The 18249-nt window shown below is 32.8% G+C and overlaps 1 protein-coding gene across 5 annotated transcripts in view; it reads left to right on the top strand.

Annotated features, from left to right (window-relative positions):
* LOC129754664 (protein lozenge) overlaps positions 1 to 18249 on the top strand; it is a 168563-nt gene that overhangs the window by 78333 nt on the left and 71981 nt on the right. The gene's annotated exons all lie outside the window — the stretch shown is intronic.

An 18249-nucleotide genomic window follows, 5' to 3' on the forward strand; every position in this document is an offset into this window, starting at 1 on the left:
AGCCCAACGTGGAATGTGACGTCATTTCATAACAAACAACGTTTTAATGAATGTTCGTGAGCCCTTTGCACTTTGGAAGAGGGAGAGGGTGGAGAGTCCATTCAAATAAAATATACATTTTGGAATTATTGAAGAACTCATGATACTTACAAAAACCCAGTAAAAATTTCAGATCTTGACAAACAATTTAAAGATCAACTTTCTTTTTATATGATTAAATCTTCTTTGATTTAAAATTATTCCTACAAAAAAAAGTGAAATCATTTTTACAAATTTCACTTATTTTTGCAAGGTGTAGTTAGGCTCTCCGGATCAGTTAGTAGAAAATAAAAATTGATAGATTATGCATGCATTCATTTTTCATTCGGAAAAATATCAAATTCTTGTTTAGTAACCCCTGTTTCGATTTTTTTTAAATCCCAAAGGGCAAAATAATTTAAGTTTGTGGTTTTAACAATAAATAATGAGATAAATGATCAGATTATTTTTACAGTTCAAAGAGCGAAAATAGAACTGTAGATAATGAGAATAATATAATCTTTTGATTTGAGATTTTCAAGTATACAATCTGAAATGATTCGATTTCACGATTTTGCGCAATATTGATTATATGCATTGCGTTTAACATTTTCAATCAAGTATCGAAAAAGGTTTCGCCAAAACTGAAAGTGCCCATCATGCCCTTATTTCACCTAAATCATTGTATATTCTCTTATTGTTTTATGTTATGATTTTTTTTCTTCAAAATTATCATTATTAATAGTGGCTTAGAAAATTTCAAAAAAAAACTTCAACAGAAATTATAAACATTTCATACTTTTTTCTTGTTGGATTGAAAGGAAAATGCATCATTGAGATAACTGAAAAGAGAGATTTTTAAAAGATAGGAAATCGAAGCGACCCCTTAACTTAAAATAGTTTATAAAAAAATTAACCTGAACAAAATTATTTATAGCATTAGATGGAAAGCTGCGTTTTCTGTGAACCACAAATCGAAACACTATAAAAATCGCTTGACTGCAACCCAATCCTACAGACAACAAAGCGGGAGGTATTCTCTGTTTTTTTTTTTTCAATCGACTCTTAATAAAGCTGGAAAAGTAAGCACACATAGAACATGTTGCAGGAAAAAGTAGGAAAAAAAATCGACGACGGTACCCAAGCTAGGCCCCAACGATTACCGATCTGTGGTACCCGCAGGATTAAATGACATTACGAGGCAGATTTACCAGTTTGATTAAATTCGCCGGCCGTCGCCAACAAATGGTTCACCATTTTTTCTGCTCCGTTTTTTTCTCGCTTCTCTACTGTTTTCGATGCAGTAGTTTCCCAGTTAATATTTTTTTCCTGCTCTGTGCAATGTTACTTTTCCCCTACAACGAGTGTATAATAGTAGCTCTCAATGGGCTTCGGTTTACAATACCCATTTTTTTTTGCTCCCGCAGTTGGGTCCTGGAAAAACACCAAGGGAGGCTCACATCGACGCAACATGTCTGGTCCCATCAAATAAAGCAAATATACACGCAACTTCCAACATCCACTTCATCATCCAATTCATCCCCCCTTTCCTCAAGCGGTTTTCGACTGGTTTATGCGAACACAATTTGATTACTGACAGGATATGTGAACACACAATAATGGCGCTGCTGATCGTCAACTCAATGGGTGAGTTATTGTTTTTTTTCTCACTTTTATGAATTATCCTTACGGAGAAACATTTTAATTTAAAAAAAACATTAACCGAGATTTTTAACTTTTGACATTTAACTTTTAAACTCTATTATAAAATTGAACTTGTTCCGAAATCGAGTAAATTTTTTAAGAAAGGTACCAAACAACTGTTAGATGTTCGAGCTTGCAATTTTTTCCATCATAGCTGCATCCGGCCAGAAACCAGAGGATATTTTTCCGGGTTTTCCGTTTGATTTTCAATTCATCGTTCAAAAAAACAAACAGCAACCAGAGGGCCGAAATGTGGAAATAGTGAGATATCCTTCCTCGATGGCCTCCTGTCAGCCATCACACCATAAACCTACTATTGAGTCCTACCCTACAACATTCGTTCATCCTTCCTCCATTTATTGGTTTGTTGTTCTGTGAGCTGTGAGCTTGTAGCATGTTTATTTTCATCCGACCAACAACTCTCGGTTCGGTTTGGTTTATCTAAGCCCACCAAATTGACCAACCTGTAATTGGCGATTATGCGTTTTAACTGAGTCTGGCAGAAGTTGTTTTTTTCAAACTGTCTATCCTACTGTTTCTCGATTGTTTTTTTTTTTTGTTGCTGTGTTGGTTTCGGTTTACCAGAAATAATTCGTTTTCAAGTGGTTTCCGGAAATGGATTTCATACTGCTGTGCGTAAAAGTTGTCAACATACGGTTTTCGAAAGTGTTTTGATAGTGTTGACCTTTTTTTGGAATGACAGTCCAAAATTGAAAATATTATTAAGAAAAGCAAATGAAGCTAAACATTTCCTAAATAGTAATAATTTGACAAGATAATCCCTTCAATTTCGAAGCAAGATCCAAATACTAAAATCAAAGGTATTGAAAGTATAACATATTTTTCCATGTTTTGAACGAATTTATCATCTACTTTTCGTGGTTTCTTCAAGTTAAAAACTATCGTTAGCTCTATAGATTACTTATGCCAATGATGTGGATTAGTGGGTAACATTTGTCGGCCCCTTCCACTTTCTTAGAAATTTCCACAAAACCAGAAGGGGGAAATAAACAAAGTATGGAGTAAATTATGAAAATTTCGAGAATTTATCAAATATCCGAAAGATAACATAAGCAAAAAACAAATTGTGAAAGATGGATGTTTAATCACTTATTGTATTTTTGATTTAATTGAATTTTTCGATAAAAAGCTACTTAATTTATGGGTTTTGTGCAATGATATAGTATATTATTTTATTGCATACAAGCTTTTGTGCAATTTATTCCAATTAATAAGTTTTTTTTCATTATTTATTATTATCCTCCCCTCGCAATGTTTCAATTCCAAGTGAAAAAAGAAGGATTTGAAATTTTTTGCGGCCTTATGTTCTCAAAATAATACATGTTTACAATCTTCTTGAAAACCTGACTAAAGCCGTTCGTTTCTTTTGATTCTATTCATTTTATTTTTTTTTATTTTTTTTAAGATTATTTACTTTTGTGCTATTGTTTTAAAAAAATTTAACAAAAATTGATAAAAGATTTTTTTTTATTCCAAAATCTTTTGCTCAACAACATTTTTGAACATAGCATTTCATATAAAGGTTCTCTTTTGAATAAATTTTTCTATGAAGATGTTTGAAAGTTTAAAAAACTAAAATACAGTTAAAGTGCTACTATTATTTTTTTAAAAACTGAAAATTACACAGAATATTTTTGATAACTGAAAAACTAAACTAAAACTAAGTAGACTTTTGATAAAAAGATTTTATAAATCTTGACAAATCTACTTAACATTTGAATTTAAATTTTTTTGATAAATCTTTATCTCTTGAGTTTATTTTTGTAAGTTTTTATTGTGCATGGCATTTGATTTTAAAGTAACCGAACTCTGATCACATTTCTGTGATTTTTTTAAGTAAGTGTAAATTCAATGAACTCCTTTTGGAGTTACAGCATATGTTAAATTAAAATTAAGATTCAAGAAAACAATGTAAAAAAACTGATTTTTTAAAATTTATAATAATGACAATTTTGAAAATATTGTCAAAATTCAACTTTGCCGTTTTGGTATTATTGTCAATTCAGTTAAAATTTTCTATTTTGTAATTTTTGCCAATATAGTTATCATTGACAATTAAGTCAATTTGTATTTTGATTTCAATTTTATCACTTGTGTAAATTGTATATTTGATGGTTAAAATTTAAAAGATTGAAAAAAATTTGAAAGAAAACAAAAAAACATTACAATATAAGTTAAACTGACAAGAATTTGAATGATAAACGTTACTGCCAAATATACTTACCAAATAAACAAAGAAAAATAAAAAAAAAACAATGAACTTATAGATAAAGCTAACATCACTGACTGACAAAACCGAAAAAAATCGACAGAATTGACCAAAATTGAAAATTGGTAAAATTAAAATCGAAGAATAAAAAAAAAGTCAAAACTGACAAAAAGCCAAAAATTCTTTGAAGTAACAAAATTGACAAAATTTGAAAAAAAAAAATGAAAAAGCGACCAATTTAACCACATTGATAAATTTACGAATTGGACAAAGTCACCAATTTTACCAATTAAAAAAAAACGGTTTCAATTGATTCAACAAACCAAATAAACAAAATTGACATGAATGAAAAAAGTTATAATTGCGGCAAATATTGACAGATGCCATTTTCATAATTTTTGTCATTTTTGTCATTCTTGTCATTTCTGTCATTTCTGTCATTTCTGTCATTTCTGTCATTTTTGTCATTTTGGTAATTTTTGTAATTTTTGTCATTTTTGTCATTTTTGTCATTTTTGTCATTTTTGTCATTTTCATAATTTTTGTAGTTTTCGTCATTTTTGTTATTTTTGTTATTTTTGTCATTTTTGTCATTTTTGTCATTTTTGTCATTTTTGTCATTTTTGTCATTTTTGTCATTTTTGTCATTTTTGTCATTTTTGTCATTTTTGTCATTTTTGTCATTTTTGTCATTTTTGTCATTTTTGTCATTTTTGTCATTTTTGTCATTTTTGTCATTTTTGTCATTTTTGTCATTTTTGTCATTTTTGTCATTTTTGTCATTTTTGTCATTTTTGTCATTTTTGTCATTTTTGTCATTTTTGTCATTTTTGTCATTTCTGTCATTTTTGTCATTTTTGTCATTTTTGTCATTTTTGTCATTTTTGTCATTTTTGTCATTTTTGTCATTTTTGTCATTTTTGTCATTTTTGTCATTTTTGTCATTTTTGTCATTTTTGTCATTTTTGTCATTTTTGTCATTTTTGTCATTTTTGTCATTTTTGTCATTTTTGTCATTTTTGTCATTTTTGTCATTTTTGTCATTTTTGTCATTTTTGTCATTTTTGTCATTTTTGTCATTTTTGTCATTTTTGTCATTTTTGTCATTTTTGTCATTTTTGTCATTTTTGTCATTTTTGTCATTTTTGTCATTTTTGTCATTTTTGTCATTTTTGTCATTTTTGTCATTTTTGTCATTTTTGTCATTTTTGTCATTTTTGTCATTTTTGTCATTTTTGTCATTTTTGTCATTTTTGTCATTTTTGTCATTTTTGTCATTTTTGTCATTTTTGTCATTTTTGTCATTTTTGTCATTTTTGTCATTTTTGTCATTTTTGTCATTTTTGTCATTTTTGTCATTTTTGTCATTTTTGTCATTTTTGTCATTTTTGTCATTTTTGTCATTTTTGTCATTTTTGTCATTTTTGTCATTTTTGTCATTTTTGTCATTTTTGTCATTTTTGTCATTTTTGTCATTTTTGTCATTTTTGTCATTTTTGTCATTTTTGTCATTTTTGTCATTTTTGTCATTTTTGTCATTTTTGTCATTTTTGTCATTTTTGTCATTTTTGTCATTTTTGTCATTTTTGTCATTTTTGTCATTTTTGTCATTTTTGTCATTTTTGTCATTTTTGTCATTTTTGTCATTTTTGTCATTTTTGTCATTTTTGTCATTTTTGTCATTTTTGTCATTTTTGTCATTTTTGTCATTTTTGTCATTTTTGTCATTTTTGTCATTTTTGTCATTTTTGTCATTTTTGTCATTTTTGTCATTTTTGTCATTTTTGTCATTTTTGTCATTTTTGTCATTTTTGTCATTTTTGTCATTTTTGTCATTTTTGTCATTTTTGTCATTTTTGTCATTTTTGTCATTTTTGTCATTTTTGTCATTTTTGTCATTTTTGTCATTTTTGTCATTTTTGTCATTTTTGTCATTTTTGTCATTTTTGTCATTTTTGTCATTTTTGTCATTTTTGTCATTTTTGTCATTTTTGTCATTTTTGTCATTTTTGTCATTTTTGTCATTTTTGTCATTTTTGTCATTTTTGTCATTTTTGTCATTTTTGTCATTTTTGTCATTTTTGTCATTTTTGTCATTTTTGTCATTTTTGTCATTTTTGTCATTTTTGTCATTTTTGTCATTTTTGTCATTTTTGTCATTTTTGTCATTTTTGTCATTTTTGTCATTTTTGTCATTTTTGTCATTTTTGTCATTTTTGTCATTTTTGTCATTTTTGTCATTTTTGTCATTTTTGTCATTTTTGTCATTTTTGTCATTTTTGTCATTTTTGTCATTTTTGTCATTTTTGTCATTTTTGTCATTTTTGTCATTTTTGTCATTTTTGTCATTTTTGTCATTTTTGTCATTTTTGTCATTTTTGTCATTTTTGTCATTTTTGTCATTTTTGTCATTTTTGTCATTTTTGTCATTTTTGTCATTTTTGTCATTTTTGTCATTTTTGTCATTTTTGTCATTTTTGTCATTTTTGTCATTTTTGTCATTTTTGTCATTTTTGTCATTTTTGTCATTTTTGTCATTTTTGTCATTTTTGTCATTTTTGTCATTTTTGTCATTTTTGTCATTTTTGTCATTTTTGTCATTTTTGTCATTTTTGTCATTTTTGTCATTTTTGTCATTTTTGTCATTTTTGTCATTTTTGTCATTTTTGTCATTTTTGTCATTTTTGTCATTTTTGTCATTTTTGTCATTTTTGTCATTTTTGTCATTTTTGTCATTTTTGTCATTTTTGTCATTTTTGTCATTTTTGTCATTTTTGTCATTTTTGTCATTTTTGTCATTTTTGTCATTTTTGTCATTTTTGTCATTTTTGTCATTTTTGTCATTTTTGTCATTTTTGTCATTTTTGTCATTTTTGTCATTTTTGTCATTTTTGTCATTTTTGTCATTTTTGTCATTTTTGTCATTTTTGTCATTTTTGTCATTTTTGTCATTTTTGTCATTTTTGTCATTTTTGTCATTTTTGTCATTTTTGTCATTTTTGTCATTTTTGTCATTTTTGTCATTTTTGTCATTTTTGTCATTTTTGTCATTTTTGTCATTTTTGTCATTTTTGTCATTTTTGTCATTTTTGTCATTTTTGTCATTTTTGTCATTTTTGTCATTTTTGTCATTTTTGTCATTTTTGTCATTTTTGTCATTTTTGTCATTTTTGTCATTTTTGTCATTTTTGTCATTTTTGTCATTTTTGTCATTTTTGTCATTTTTGTCATTTTTGTCATTTTTGTCATTTTTGTCATTTTTGTCATTTTTGTCATTTTTGTCATTTTTGTCATTTTTGTCATTTTTGTCATTTTTGTCATTTTTGTCATTTTTGTCATTTTTGTCATTTTTGTCATTTTTGTCATTTTTGTCATTTTTGTCATTTTTGTCATTTTTGTCATTTTTGTCATTTTTGTCATTTTTGTCATTTTTGTCATTTTTGTCATTTTTGTCATTTTTGTCATTTTTGTCATTTTTGTCATTTTTGTCATTTTTGTCATTTTTGTCATTTTTGTCATTTTTGTCATTTTTGTCATTTTTGTCATTTTTGTCATTTTTGTCATTTTTGTCATTTTTGTCATTTTTGTCATTTTTGTCATTTTTGTCATTTTTGTCATTTTTGTCATTTTTGTCATTTTTGTCATTTTTGTCATTTTTGTCATTTTTGTCATTTTTGTCATTTTTGTCATTTTTGTCATTTTTGTCATTTTTGTCATTTTTGTCATTTTTGTCATTTTTGTCATTTTTGTCATTTTTGTCATTTTTGTCATTTTTGTCATTTTTGTCATTTTTGTCATTTTTGTCATTTTTGTCATTTTTGTCATTTTTGTCATTTTTGTCATTTTTGTCATTTTTGTCATTTTTGTCATTTTTGTCATTTTTGTCATTTTTGTCATTTTTGTCATTTTTGTCATTTTTGTCATTTTTGTCATTTTTGTCATTTTTGTCATTTTTGTCATTTTTGTCATTTTTGTCATTTTTGTCATTTTTGTCATTTTTGTCATTTTTGTCATTTTTGTCATTTTTGTCATTTTTGTCATTTTTGTCATTTTTGTCATTTTTGTCATTTTTGTCATTTTTGTCATTTTTGTCATTTTTGTCATTTTTGTCATTTTTGTCATTTTTGTCATTTTTGTCATTTTTGTCATTTTTGTCATTTTTGTCATTTTTGTCATTTTTGTCATTTTTGTCATTTTTGTCATTTTTGTCATTTTTGTCATTTTTGTCATTTTTGTCATTTTTGTCATTTTTGTCATTTTTGTCATTTTTGTCATTTTTGTCATTTTTGTCATTTTTGTCATTTTTGTCATTTTTGTCATTTTTGTCATTTTTGTCATTTTTGTCATTTTTGTCATTTTTGTCATTTTTGTCATTTTTGTCATTTTTGTCATTTTTGTCATTTTTGTCATTTTTGTCATTTTTGTCATTTTTGTCATTTTTGTCATTTTTGTCATTTTTGTCATTTTTGTCATTTTTGTCATTTTTGTCATTTTTGTCATTTTTGTCATTTTTGTCATTTTTGTCATTTTTGTCATTTTTGTCATTTTTGTCATTTTTGTCATTTTTGTCATTTTTGTCATTTTTGTCATTTTTGTCATTTTTGTCATTTTTGTCATTTTTGTCATTTTTGTCATTTTTGTCATTTTTGTCATTTTTGTCATTTTTGTCATTTTTGTCATTTTTGTCATTTTTGTCATTTTTGTCATTTTTGTCATTTTTGTCATTTTTGTCATTTTTGTCATTTTTGTCATTTTTGTCATTTTTGTCATTTTTGTCATTTTTGTCATTTTTGTCATTTTTGTCATTTTTGTCATTTTTGTCATTTTTGTCATTTTTGTCATTTTTGTCATTTTTGTCATTTTTGTCATTTTTGTCATTTTTGTCATTTTTGTCATTTTTGTCATTTTTGTCATTTTTGTCATTTTTGTCATTTTTGTCATTTTTGTCATTTTTGTCATTTTTGTCATTTTTGTCATTTTTGTCATTTTTGTCATTTTTGTCATTTTTGTCATTTTTGTCATTTTTGTCATTTTTGTCATTTTTGTCATTTTTGTCATTTTTGTCATTTTTGTCATTTTTGTCATTTTTGTCATTTTTGTCATTTTTGTCATTTTTGTCATTTTTGTCATTTTTGTCATTTTTGTCATTTTTGTCATTTTTGTCATTTTTGTCATTTTTGTCATTTTTGTCATTTTTGTCATTTTTGTCATTTTTGTCATTTTTGTCATTTTTGTCATTTTTGTCATTTTTGTCATTTTTGTCATTTTTGTCATTTTTGTCATTTTTGTCATTTTTGTCATTTTTGTCATTTTTGTCATTTTTGTCATTTTTGTCATTTTTGTCATTTTTGTCATTTTTGTCATTTTTGTCATTTTTGTCATTTTTGTCATTTTTGTCATTTTTGTCATTTTTGTCATTTTTGTCATTTTTGTCATTTTTGTCATTTTTGTCATTTTTGTCATTTTTGTCATTTTTGTCATTTTTGTCATTTTTGTCATTTTTGTCATTTTTGTCATTTTTGTCATTTTTGTCATTTTTGTCATTTTTGTCATTTTTGTCATTTTTGTCATTTTTGTCATTTTTGTCATTTTTGTCATTTTTGTCATTTTTGTCATTTTTGTCATTTTTGTCATTTTTGTCATTTTTGTCATTTTTGTCATTTTTGTCATTTTTGTCATTTTTGTCATTTTTGTCATTTTTGTCATTTTTGTCATTTTTGTCATTTTTGTCATTTTTGTCATTTTTGTCATTTTTGTCATTTTTGTCATTTTTGTCATTTTTGTCATTTTTGTCATTTTTGTCATTTTTGTCATTTTTGTCATTTTTGTCATTTTTGTCATTTTTGTCATTTTTGTCATTTTTGTCATTTTTGTCATTTTTGTCATTTTTGTCATTTTTGTCATTTTTGTCATTTTTGTCATTTTTGTCATTTTTGTCATTTTTGTCATTTTTGTCATTTTTGTCATTTTTGTCATTTTTGTCATTTTTGTCATTTTTGTCATTTTTGTCATTTTTGTCATTTTTGTCATTTTTGTCATTTTTGTCATTTTTGTCATTTTTGTCATTTTTGTCATTTTTGTCATTTTTGTCATTTTTGTCATTTTTGTCATTTTTGTCATTTTTGTCATTTTTGTCATTTTTGTCATTTTTGTCATTTTTGTCATTTTTGTCATTTTTGTCATTTTTGTCATTTTTGTCATTTTTGTCATTTTTGTCATTTTTGTCATTTTTGTCATTTTTGTCATTTTTGTCATTTTTGTCATTTTTGTCATTTTTGTCATTTTTGTCATTTTTGTCATTTTTGTCATTTTTGTCATTTTTGTCATTTTTTGTCATTTTTGTCATTTTTGTCATTTTTGTCATTTTTGTCATTTTTGTCATTTTTGTCATTTTTGTCATTTTTGTCATTTTTGTCATTTTTGTCATTTTTGTCATTTTTGTCATTTTTGTCATTTTTGTCATTTTTGTCATTTTTGTCATTTTTGTCATTTTTGTCATTTTTGTCATTTTTGTCATTTTTGTCATTTTTGTCATTTTTGTCATTTTTGTCATTTTTGTCATTTTTGTCATTTTTGTCATTTTTGTCATTTTTGTCATTTTTGTCATTTTTGTCATTTTTGTCATTTTTGTCATTTTTGTCATTTTTGTCATTTTTGTCATTTTTGTCATTTTTGTCATTTCTGTCATTTCTGTCATTTTTGTCATTTTTGTCATTTTTGTCATTTTTGTCATTTTTGTCATTTCTGTCATTTCTGTCATTTTTGTCATTTTTGTCATTTTTGTCATTTTTGTCATTTTTGTCATTTTTGTCATTTTTGTCATTTTTGTCATTTCTGTCATTTTTGTCATTTTTGTCATTTTTGTCATTTTTGTCATTTTTGTCATTTTTGTCATTTTTGTCATTTTTGTCATTTTTGTCATTTTTGTCATTTTTGTCATTTTTGTCATTTTTGTCATTTTTGTCATTTTTGTCATTTTTGTCATTTTTGTCATTTTTGTCATTTTTGTCATTTTTGTCATTTTTGTCGTTTTTGTCATTCTTTTCATTTTTGTTATTTTCATATTTTTTAAAATTTCCGTAATTTTTTTTAAATGTTTTTGAATATTTTTATTTTTTTCAAATTTTTAATTTTTTTAATTCTTTTTTTTTTAAATTTTTTAAAAAATTTTCAATTTTTTATTTTTTTTTTTATTTTTTTTACATTTTTGTCTTTTGTTTTTTTTTTCCATTTGTGTCATTTTTGTCATTTTTGTTCTTTTGCAGGAAAGTTCATAAAAATCGATTTTTTTCTTCAGTTATTTTGAAAATAGCTTACATCCAAAACAAGACAACAATGAAAAGGTTTATCAGATTTCAATTCAAGCTTTTATATTGAAATTTTGTTACGCTTTGTTATTTTTGTAGATTCTTTTGTAACGGTCATCAAACTGAAGCTCAACAAAAGAAAGTAATTTAAAATTCTTATTCAATTTAATCAATAAAAGTCAACCTCCGTCAACGTATCAGAATTAAATCATCCACCTCCTTTATCTCACGTTGAACTTATATGAGCCGAATGAAGTATTCGAATCATTTTGCTCATTTGCCTGCACCAAGTTTACGATGTGTCCCATCTCACGAGACGTCCCCCCTCCTTATTCGGTCAGGATGACCGATTAAATTAATGACCATTTATGTTCACCCCTTTCCATGGGCGAGATGCTAGAAAAAATTACTAAAAATCCCTTTCAGAAGAAAACTTTAGAAATTAGAAAAAGGAAGCCCATCCTTCTCTTTCGATTTTTCTGGATTCTGGATCCTAGATCCAGGATGTGTGAGATTTGTTCTCGGCTAGAGGTTACAATCTCGAAGCATCAAGGCCTCGTTGTCTCGAAAGGAATCTTCTTTAGGAGCATTTCGAGGAAAAAAAGGGTACAAGTTAACAACTATTCTTTACGGCCGGCAGTAGCAACTCGGTCTGGACTCTGGCTGGAGGATGTGTGTTTTTGCCCCAATCTTAGCCCAGAAAACCTTGGGAGGGATGAGTTCTGTGCGAAAGGGGGCAAAATTTCATTTTAAAGCCTAATGAAGGATGCAGACACGGCCATTGTGCGTCAGTCTTTGAGGGTGGATCGAAGGGGTGGAGTGTGTTATTTAATTTTCACCATTCACCCGGTTCATCCAGGGCCTTCATCCTGTTGATGAGGAGTTTGGGATTAGATAAATGAGGAGTGATATGGAGAGAACCGGTTCTGAAGAGGGCATATGAGACTGGAAGAGGGAATGTCTAGGTCACCTTTTGCGTCGCTTCTGTCCGGAGTAGTTGGAAAATAGTTTTTTGTTTGATGAAGGATGGAGGGGAAAAGTTTTGGATAGTTTCCTCTGTCGGTGAGGAAACCGATCAATAATTTTGCTGCTCAACCCTTCCTGTTTCTAAACTGACCCAGCCTCGTTTCATTTTCCACCATAAAACGGAGAGTGAACCAAAACAATCAGGGTCGCAGATTAGGTCCATTCGGTTGACCATAAAATCGTCCATAAATCTACCATCATATTATCCTAGGGGTGGCCAGTCGAGCTGCAAACAAAATGCGACCACACCAGAAAATGTCCACTGGCTCCACTATTTTTTGTCGCCTTTTCTCGCCATACAAAAGCGTCGACCCCCCGAACAACTAGTACTAGTTAGGGTTCCTATTAGTGCAAGTGCCACCAATAACGTCACAATATTTCCCCTTTTCCTCGCTGACAGTTTCAATCCTATACCCACTTCTCTACATGTATCTACATGTGGGTATCAATGGCCCAAAAAAGCCACTAAATATTGGCTAAACGAGACCGATTTTGGGAACCGTCCACTCTCATGAATGCAGTCTGAGTTCGTCCTATGCATAATGTGGCATGATTCTGGCGTGGAGTGTGTCTCCTCTATTTTTTTTTCATTGACCACTATTGCAGTTGTTCGAATGCGCCGAACTAACACAACATGGCTCCGTCCAGCTTCAAAGTCCTTGCAGTCTGGTGCAGCACTGCCTGTGGTAAATCGGGAGTGGTTAGATAAATTATTTTATTTAGACGTATTACTGTCGAGTACCAAGCACACTGATTGATCATTGTATATTGTTTCTCAAAAATTCAGTTCTATATTTGGAGAATTTGAGAAACAATTGTGAGTTGAAAAATCAAAAAGCTTATCATTTTGTCTGGATGGCGGAAGTCCTCCTTCGTTGCCTCCACGTCTAGCGTCGTGGTTAGGTGAAGATTGTCCTGTCTCTCACCCTCTTCCACCTCCTTCTTCGAGTTGGACTATCGGTGGTCTTGTCACAATGTCTGGAGTTTCATCTTAAGCTACACCAAGGGCCAACCTCTCAGCAAATAGCTGCTAGACAGGTTGTTACTAAAGAGTTGGCAATCTTCTCAGGAGATTCAATCAATTGGTCTCCGTTCATCAGCAGCTACCAGCATTCGACGGAAGTTTGCGGGTGCTCGAAATGTCCATATACTTATAACTTTTCTTCGGGAAACATCCCTCAATACGTCAAAGTCGAAAAGCTCGGAAAAGTGGTAAACCATTCTTAAAAACCGATGAAAGCGCCATTAGCTCCGTAGTTGTTCAATCGAATGGGAACATACAGTTGAAGATCCTGGTTTCTCAGTCTACGGGGTCTCACACTTAGAGGAATAGCTTCCAGTAGCGTAGGACAATCGATTCGTAGATCGGCGACGAAAGAGGTTCGTGTTGCATTTCTTCGTGCTTGAAGAGTATCCAGAGAGTCTATGAGACGGCATTGATGTTCGTAGCTTGGCAAGTGAAACGGGGCCTGTCAGTTGAGGTGTTTGAGAGCATAACGCTTGAAGCGCCACTGGATAGTCTCGCATCGTTTTGGTAGTAGGGACACCAGACAGCTGATGCGTATTCGAGGATGGATCGAACTATGCTGCAATACAGGCTCTTCAGGCAGCATACGTCCTTGAAGTCCTTGGTTACTCAAAAAATAAGTCCGAGGATTCTAGAAGCTTTATCGACGACGTAGTTGGTATGTGTTTTGAATTCCAGCTTACGGTCGAGTATGACGCCCAGATCATTGAGGTAGCCCACCCGCGCCAAGGACTCATTTCCTAAGAAGTATTCCGCGCTAAAAGGCTGTCGTCTTCCGAAGAAACCAGTGCAAATTTACTGCGATTCAGAGATAGGCAGTTGATGTCGCACCACTGTGCAAATAAATTGAACCGGTTTTGCAGGAAATCAATGTCATCCTGATCGTTTATGGTGTACAACAGTTTAAGATCATCAGCATAACAAAATTTCGCGCCGTCGAGGAGTGAAAGCACATTGTAAAAATTTTTTGAGAAGATAATCGGTCCTAGGTGACTACCTTGAGGCACACCCAAGCACAGCCAAGTGAGGTCCGGAGAATCCTAAGCATCCAAGCTTACCAATGGCAATATCGTGGTTCACTTCATCAAATACTGCTGATAAATCAGTATAAATGGCGTCAGTTTGAGATTTAGCAGCAAATCATTCGTGCACATGGTAAACAGGTTAGTTGTCGGCGAGCATTTGAGCATAAATCCGGGCTGAACGATTGAAAAATGTTGCTTACAGTACGAGAAAATCGGATTCATGGCGACAAACTCGAATAGTTTGAAAATAGCATATTAAGCGGAGATTCCTTGATAGTTGTTGACGTACCTCCGATCCCCCTTTTAATGGACTGGAAGCAAGTAAGCTTCTTTCCACAGTGAAGGGTAGACGGCTCTATCAAGAGAAGCTTGAAAAATGAATCTCACAGGAGTCAGTAAAACAGGCATGAATCTTTTTAGAAAAGTAGATGGTATACCATCCGGACCCATAGAGAGGGAGTTTTTTAAGCTTTCATGTTTTGAGGAATACCAGGTTCACTCCGTTGACTATTGACATACTTCCCGAACGATTTTGGGTTGGACTTGAGGTTCCGTTGTACTCGGAAAAGATAATTTTGGTAACAACGTTTATTGGCTTTTTTTATAAACGAAGTTCAGTCTTCGACAAACATCCTTAGTTTGGAAGGATTTGAGCTTATGGTGATTTCTAAGGGCTCATTTTTTTGCCGTCTTCAGTCGACGCAGTTCTTTCGTGAATCAGGGAGTCCGTAAATTCTCGGTAGTCGTACGCATTGACACGAGGCGGTCCATAACGAAGTTTAAGATATGCGAAAAGGTTTTGACCGCAGCAGTGGGATTCAATATGCAGTTCGAGTTCAGATATGCAGTCGATGGTGACCAGAAAATAGGAGATGCCATAGAAATCCGCTTGGATGATGCTGGATTGCCTTAACGAACGGAACAGGAGCCGGCTCAATGGTCGCTAGCAAAGCAGAGTTCCAACATACGGCCGTTTTCGACGCAAGGTTGCCGTACTCAGGGAGTCTAGTCTGATGTTTAACACGTTCACGGGAGGCCTCGTCACATAAAAATCGTGTAACGCTATCCTACTCATGTTAGCCGCTCAGTTGCAAAGCGGGGAGTCTCCTTCTTTATTTTGTCGCTCCGAGAAATTCTTTGGGCCCGGCTAGTAAAACTACCAAAATGAGCTTGGCGGCTTAAAGGCTGTAGGAATGGAGAGCGCACATGATCCTTGTACAAAAAGCAACAATGGTTGGATCACCACTTCGAGCCGGACATATTGAAGTCACCAATGACGATAATATTGTCTTCGGGGGCGCAGAGAGAGCTCACTTTGGGTATGCAGTGAGAAAATGACTCCACCAGGCATCTCGCGATCGATGTGGGTCCACACGAGCTCACAGTCGTGCCACCATCACCACACCAATTCGCAGCAATAGCTGGCGAGCAGATAGTCTGCTAGACAGGAGTTTATACCCCCGACATTCTGGTAGTACATGGTGATTGAATCATAACATTTCATCGCAGAGCTAGAGCTTCGAACGCTGGAAGGTAAGAAAACATCAAGCGGAGGAAAATGGTCAGGAGGGCCTGAAATCACAGGCTGAAGAACCCCTAGACCACAGACGAACTCAGGCCACCAAACCGAAAACTGTGCGTCGTTTGAAGAGTTAGATTTGGACGGGCAGTGGAAGGTGTTGAAGGCGGAATAAAAGCTTTGCTCTCGCTGTCCTACTTCGCACGCAAAGTGGCCGTGTAAAGGGGAAGATTGTGGTATTAACGATTGCCCTAAGCGGCATCACCGATTACTCTGTTTTGATCCACCGCCGGCGACGAAGGTCAGCAATGCATTGGTAACCACTCATTGTCAGCAGTCATCATCAACGCTCTTCCGTATCCTTCCAGTAACGCTGATTAGAAAGAATGGCCAGTTCAACACGTACGCCATTCTCGACGACGGATCCTCGGTGACCCTCGTAGAGGAATCGATAGCAGAAGCTCTTAGTATCAGCGGAGAGGTGGAAACACTACATATTGAATGGACTGCAGGAGTCAACAAAACGATTTTTAGAGCAGAAGTCGTATCGATGGAGGTAGCTGAAGTCAGAGGAAGCAAGCCCTACAAACTTTTGGAGGTATACACCGTGGATAACCTTTTTCGCAAAATACCACGAACTACGTTGAGCTGTTTACTCGCTTCGCTCATTTTGACAAACTTCCAATAAAGAGTTACAGGTGTGCAGTTCCAGCAATCTTGATCAGACAGAGTAACTGTCATCTACTAGCTACGTTGAAACTATACACGAGAGGCAAACCGATAGCAACCAAGACCCGTATCGGATAGGCGGGATGTGGCAGTCTCCGGAAACCGCAGACAAGCACGATGCACAGGCAGTTTCATATGAACGCTGAGCCAAGTACCGGTGACCGACAAGAATACGTTCGACGCTTTTTCGGGTTACCATCAGCGGTTGAGATTGGATTACTATGGAAACATGCCATCGAGTTCCCTGACAGCCGACCGATGGAGGAACGATGCTTCAAGTTGGGATTTGGGACGCCACAGCAAAGGTCGAGGGAATTCCGCTGAACTGCATGTTGCTCAAGAGACCTTCTAACTTCCTTGTTATCGGTGCTGATCGCCTTTCGAGAGCTTGAACTGGCGGTATAAGCAGACATCAAAGAAATGTTTTAGCAGTTGCTTGTTCGAGCCCGTGATCGCTGTGCCCTTCTGTTTCCGTACAGAAATTCTCCAGAGTTGCCGATGAGCATTATGGTGTCCGATATGGCAATATTCGGCGCTGCGTGCTCTCCAGCGCACTCTCAGCACGCGAAGAAGAGGCATTACGTGAACAACCACGAGTACAGTTTCGAAACGGCTGAAGAATCATACGAGGTAGCAAAGGAGGTGATAGAGATCGAGCGGGATTTCATATCTGCAATTTAAAGTCCAGCTATAAAAACGTGATGAATGAACTGGTCGAGGAGTTTGCGAAGCCTTCAAAAGCCATGCTACCCGAGAAGGAATTTTGATTCGAGCGGGTTTCGTTGCAGTTCTGTGCAAGATAAGACACTTACTGAAGGTTACTACAGTCCCGACGAAAGGAGAAATACTCCATCTGGTTATGAGCATCTACGATCTGCTCGGCTTCGTAGGGTCATTCGTCATTCACGGAAAAATATTGATCCAAGAGTTTCGGCAAACTAACGCGAATTGGGACATCAGAATTACAGCGGAGATTGCGACTCGGTGGATGGAGTGGCTGTTTGTACTGAGAAACCAAGGAACCGAATTCCTCTACAAAACCGAAGCAGATTAGACGATGGTTCCAGAGCAGACTTACCAGAAGCGTTTGTCTGGCGCCATCTGAACGCGTTTAGAGAGGATGCTTCGTTCAGTGGCGTACGTTCACCACTACTTGAACAATTTGAGGACTTCGGGATGTAATCAATCGACGGATTCTACTGGATTGACTAATGCGGACATTCAGAAGACATTATTATGGTTGATCGCGCAGTCCGAAGCATACCCGCACGAAGTTGCGATCTTGAAGCAGAATGCGGAGAAGATCGACCAGCAGCAGAAGCCAATCGCGGTATTTAGCAGCCTGATCAAGCAGTCACCATTCGTTGATGTGTTCGGAGTTATGCGGGAAGGTATTAGAGCGGCAGGTGCAGAAATTCTGTCTTACGATGTAAAGTTCCCGATAAAGCTACCTAAGAAGCACCGAATAACAGACTTGTTGATGGATTTCTACTATCGAAAGTACTGTCATGCTAACGAAGAGACAGTATTCAACGAGGTCCGACAGAAACTTCGGGTGCCACATCTACGAGTGGTGCTGCGTCTAGCTAAACAACGCTGTATGTGGAGTCGAGTGTACAAATCAACGCCAGTCGCTCCCAAAATGGGACCGCATCTAGCAGTAA

The sequence above is a fragment of the Uranotaenia lowii genome, chromosome 1, assembly GCF_029784155.1.
Source record: "Uranotaenia lowii strain MFRU-FL chromosome 1, ASM2978415v1, whole genome shotgun sequence".
Lineage (NCBI taxonomy): Eukaryota > Metazoa > Arthropoda > Insecta > Diptera > Culicidae > Uranotaenia > Uranotaenia lowii.